Genomic DNA, 6,000 nt, shown 5'->3' with positions numbered 1-6,000 from the left:
AGGGATGCCCAGATAGCTGGTAAAATATTATTTCTGGGTGTGTGTGAGGGTGTTTCTGATAGAAATTAGTATTTCAATTGGTAGACTGAATAAAGATCACCCACACTAGTGCAGCTGGGTATCATCGAATCCGTTGAGGGCCTAAACAGACTGAGTAGAACAAGGCAGAGGAAGCATGAATTTGCTCTCTGCTTAAGCTGGGACATCCATCTTCTTCTGCCCTCTGACACTGGTGCTCCTGGTTCTTGGGCCTCCTCCAGACTTGGACCATGACTTACACCGTTGGCAACCACACCCCGACCCACTCCACCCCGGTTCTCAGGCCTCTGGGTTGGGACTGGTACTATACACCAACTAATTTTCTGGGAATCTAGCTTGCAGATGGCAGATCATGGCACTTCTCAGCCTCTATAATTGCTAGAGCCAATCCTCACAATAAATCCATGTATTTATATCTATCCTATTGGTTCTGTTTCTCTGGAGAACTCTAATAGTGCTCTACATACATTATGTGTGCCTGGCGCACAGTGAGCACTCAATAAATATTAGGTGTTATTATTAGTTAATATAGAAACAGTGACATACGTTATAGGATTAAAACTTTAAATGAAGCCACAAATAATATTTATGGTCTTTGACAGCTGTGAAAATGTTGTAAGCTTAATCTATTCAGGCTGTTATAATAAAATAACATAGACTAGGTGGTTTGTAAATAATGGAAATTATTTCTCAATTCTGGACACTGGAAGTCTGAGATCAGGGTGCCAGCATGGTTGGGCGAGGTCTCTCAAAGGTAGAGACTTCTCAGTGTATCCTCACGTGGTGGAAGGGGGATCTGGAGCCTCTTTTATAAGCACAAAACCCATTCATGAGGCTTTCACCCTCATGACTTAAGTACCTTCCAAAGGCCCCGCTTACTATCACTTTTAAGGGCTTAGGATTTCAACATATGAATTTTGGGGGCCACAAAAATTCAGACTATAGTAGAAGCACTCGAAGTTTTAACAGTAGAGGTATTTATGTAAATCTAACAAAGTGATGAAAGATGCTCTCTGCTCAAAGAAGCATTAACTACCAGAAGGCAGGAGAGTCCTGCAAATCAAGAAGTTATGCCCTCGCACAAAAATTCTTATCAAGATTCATGCAAGAAAGGCTCTAGGTGAAGATTAAAAGAAAGAAAACTGGAGAATATGATTCATGATGATTCTAGTGCAAGGGCAAGCTGAGGTGGTGAGGAGACTTCCACTCTCTGAACGTTGGAGGAAGTTACACTAGCTCAAAGATATGCATCTGGTAAGGTCTTGGACTTATCTTAGGGGCAATTCCACCACTCAGAAGTTGAAATGAGAGAGACCTGCTGTGTGGAACCTAATCCTGACCAACAAAAAGGAACTGGAGAAGCTTGTGCAGAAGGGAAGCCTGGGAGACTATCTTTAGGATGGATGCTGGACAGGATGATGACTGGTTTCCTGTGATTTCCATAAGACTTTGTCTTTCTACAACATGCTTTGCTAACCAGGCTCTCTTAAGCCCAAGGAACCCACTTAATTCCTTAACCCTGGCAAATCTCCACCTTTCCAAAAAGCTTTCTTTTTGTAGAATCAGCTAAAGAAGGCTTCTTGAGGTTCTTCAGCTATTTGGCTTGGGAAAACAAGACTGAGGCAAAGGTCCTGCTAAGACCACAGGACAAGCATGCTAAGGACTCACATACTTCACAGCTGCTCTCTCTCGGACAATCACTGCCCAATGTCTGATTCAGAAATCAGATCCTACCAACACCAACATTTGAGAACACTTTCCACTCCGAGGTGATGCCCTTTAAACCTAGGCTCTGAGGTCAATCTTTACTCATATTCAAGCCTCTTAGTCAATTTAGAATTGAGCACTTGTCAGAGCATCCTTAGTTTGTCACACCTATCATATAAGATAATGGAAGAGGGGTGGATTAACAAAAAAAATCTTTGCACATGACTATTATAGTCTCCACTTCTATGACTGGTAACAAGGTTTTGTTGATAATCACAGGTGAATTCTTCCACTATTCATTCTATCTTCCTCTTACCTTCTGCAGCATGGAGGCTGGGCAGATTTGAGTCCTTGTTGGTCTTGTTTTTATCAAACTACCACAGTTTTCCATTGACCAGGTCTACTGGGCAAGAGTTGTGAGTGACAATCCCATGAATCTCCTGGGTTCCAAACACAGTCCTTCTTGGCCCTCACTGTGTAGCGGCAACTCAATTTCCCCCTCGTAAACAAGACCACTCATCCCATCAGGTCCAATGATGGTTCCCTGTTGATTCAGTGGCATGATGAACCACAAAAGGTGAGAGGACAGTCTCAAATTCCAATCCCTTAGAATCATACCCTTATTTCCCGGAGTATGCATTCTTCTCTCGGGCACTTAGACTCTTCCAAAAAGACTGAGGCAAAGGCCACAGAGATGGGGAATAAAAATCCTTCAAGTTAGGTTAGTAGGTGTAATAGTGGGAGGGAGCACTGCAATCTCTACTCCTTGGTTCCCAAACCCATGCATTCTGGCCACGGGAGAGATGGGACCACATACTGGCCTCTAAGGCATACAAAGCAACTGTAGGACAACCCCCACGCTTCTCAAGATGTCTTCGACTTGTACCATAGTTAGTTAGAAGGTCATTCCACCTATCAAGGCAGCTGCTTCTGGGTGATGGTAAAACCTGTGAAGTCTACAGGCATGAACCCATGATCCACATGTCCATTTACCAAAACGTTTATCTCCTTGTTAAAGTGATATTGGGGTTTATTCCATGGTAATGGGTAAATCCATCCAAAAATCCACATATGAGGGGTACTATCAGAAACCTTCAGTCCAGGGAAGGCAAATTCATACAGAAAACAACTATTTCCCTGGTGAGGATAAAGCACCACACCTTCCAGGTTGGGAGGGGTTAAACGTAGTTAACCAGCTACGAAGTGGGATACACATAACCCGGAGGAATGTGTTATATCAGAGTCTCCTAATCTTTACCATCCCTGTGACATCAGAGAAGAGAAATTCCTTCAAAGCCGCCCATAGAGGCCTCTGAATCTCTGTGCCTATCTTAATTGTATCCTCTTAACCCTCCCCCCACCCCAAATATGCTTACTGGGATAGTAGGAAACCAGAGTCTTCGTAATCCCAATTGTTGTCATAGTGAATTAAGTACCACAAATACTTGTTCTAATTCTTGCTTCCTGACTGCACTTCATTCCTTGATGCCCCTTGTGATAATCTGAGTAACAGTGACGACAGTGCATACCACAAATAGCCATGTCCTACCCATCCCTGGTAGCGCAGATTAGCCATGTACTCCTTGAATATATGACCGACGTGACTCCAGAATCCTATTTTTAAAACATTTCATTTTGAAATAATCATAGATCCCCGGGAAGTTGCAAAGAAATGTACTGAAAAGTCCTGTGTGCCCTTTCTCCAATGTTAACATTGTAAACAACCATAGAACTGTATCAAAATTAACAAATGGTATTGGTACAACTCATAAAACTTTTTGATTTCACCAGTTATATGTATACTCATTGTGTCTAGATAGCACTATGCAATTTTGTTATACGTAGCCTTGTGTAACCACTGCCATGATACTCAACAGTATAGCATGACTCCTCATGTTACCCTTTTTATAGCTACACCCATCCTTTCTCCCATTCTCAATCCTTGTCAATAACTAATCTGTTCTCCACCTTTATACATGTTATTTCATGATTTCATAAATGGAACCACGTGGCATGCATTCTTTTGAAATTGACTTTCTTCACTGAGTACAATTTCCTTGAGGTTCATCCAAATTGTGTGCAACAATAGTTTGATTTTTACTGCTGAATAGTATTTTATAGTATGGCTGTACCATAGTTGGTGTAATGATTCACTCAACGAAAGTTTATTTGGGTAGTTTCCAGTTCGGGACTATTAAAAATAAAGCTGCTATGAAGTTCTTCTGTAAAAACCGAGTCTTCATTTCTCTAGAATAAATGCTCAAGAGTGCAAGTGCTGGGTCTTACGTAAGTCCATTTTGAATTTTCAAAGTATTTGTCAAACAATTTCCCTGAGTGGTGGTGCTATTGTACCTTCCCATCAACAATGCATGAGTAAGCATTTCTTCACATCCTTGGCAGCATTTAGTATTATCGCTATTTTTCATTTTAGCCATTCTGATAGCTGTGTAGGATATCATGATTTTAATTTGCATCTCTCTAAAAGCTAATGGTGTTGAACATCTTTTTCATGTGTTTGAGATTGGCATATCCTCTTTGGTGCACTGTCTTTTGCTGATTTTCTAATTGGATTTTTTTCTTTTTATTTCAAGTTTTGAGACTTCTTTATATAGTGTAGGTATAGGGCCTTTGTTAAATGTGATTTGTAAATATTTTCTGCTAGTCTATAATTTGTCTTTCCACCCTTTTAAGTTGGTCAAAAGAAAATAAAAGTTTTCACTTTGATGAAATCCAATTTGTTTTTTCTTCTCGTGGATTGTGCTTTTGGTGTAAAGTCTAAGAACTCTGCCAAGTCCTAGATTCTTAAGATGTTTTTCTTATGCTCTTTTCTAAAAGTCTTATAGTTTCATGTTTTACATTTAAATCCACGATCCATTTTGAATTTTTACAGAGGTGTGAAGGTTAGGTCAAGGTTCATTTTTTTGCTGATGCATGGCTAACTGCTCCAGCACCGTTTATTGAAAAGACTGCTCCTCTTTCACTGAACTGCTTTTGCTTTTTTGTAAATAATTGGTTATATTTGTGTTGATCTATATCCAGGTTCTCTATTCTATTCCATTGATCAATGTCTTTCCTTCTACCAGTATTCTTGATTACTGCACCTACATAGTAAGCCTTAACATTGGAAAGTGATTCCTCCCACTTAATTCTTTTTCACAATCATTTTGGCCATTTTAGAGCTTTTCCCTTTCCATATAAACTTTAGAAAAAGCTTGTCTATGTCTACAAAAAAAAAAAACTTGCTGGGATTGCAATAGTAATTGCATTAAACCTATAAACAATTAGGGGAATATTAACCTCTCTGCTATGATTTTCCAATCCACAAACAATAAAATTTCCATTTATTTATGTCTCAATTTCTTTCATCAGCATTTTACAATTTGCATTAGAGAGATCCTATACATGTTTTGGCATACTTATACCTAAGTAATTTTCTTCGGAGCAATTGTAAATGGTGTTGTATTTTTTAAAAAATTTTGGTTTCCACTTGTCAGTATATAGAAAATACAATTGACTTGTGTTAACCTTGTATTTTACTAAACTCATTTATTACTCCTTTCATTGTAGATTCTTTGATTTCTACATAAGCAGTCATGTTATCTGCAAATAGAAAAGTTTTTTCTTTCCTTTTCTTTCCAGTATGTTTGTCTTTTTTCTTGCAACAGTTAGAATTTGCAGTACTATGTTGAATAGCAGTGAAGAGTGGACATCCTTTCATTGTTCCTGATCTCAGAGGGGAAGCATTCAGTCTTTCAAATTAAGTACGATTTTAGCTGTAGGGCTTTTTTGTTTGTTTGGTTTTTGGTAGGTCTTTTTGAGAGTAAAGAAGCTTCCCTATATTTTTAGTATACTTTTTGTTTTAAATGGATGTTGATTTTATCAAATGCTTTTCTGATGGTAGATTACACTGATCAAGTTTCCAATACTCAACCAGCCTTGCAGATCTAGAATAAATCCCTTATGAGTCGATAATCCCTCTAATATTTTCAGAAATAGTAAAAATTAATTCTTCAAATGTTTTGTAAAATTCTCCAGTGAATCCATCTGGGTTTGGAGGTATCTTTTTTGATTGTTTTAATTACAAATTCAATTTTAGGCTTATTCAGAGACTCTACTTCATCTTGGCTTAGTTTTGGTTGTTTGCTATTTTCAAGGAATTGTTAATTTCTTCTAAATTGTTGGATTTGAGCATGAAGTTCATAGTATTTTAATGGTTACAATCCGTTGTAATATTCCCTTTCACTTCTGACATTA

The sequence above is a fragment of the Rousettus aegyptiacus genome, unplaced genomic scaffold (genome assembly GCF_014176215.1).
Source record: "Rousettus aegyptiacus isolate mRouAeg1 unplaced genomic scaffold, mRouAeg1.p scaffold_m13_p_7, whole genome shotgun sequence".
Lineage (NCBI taxonomy): Eukaryota > Metazoa > Chordata > Mammalia > Chiroptera > Pteropodidae > Rousettus > Rousettus aegyptiacus.
This window is presented reverse-complemented; position numbering follows the sequence as displayed.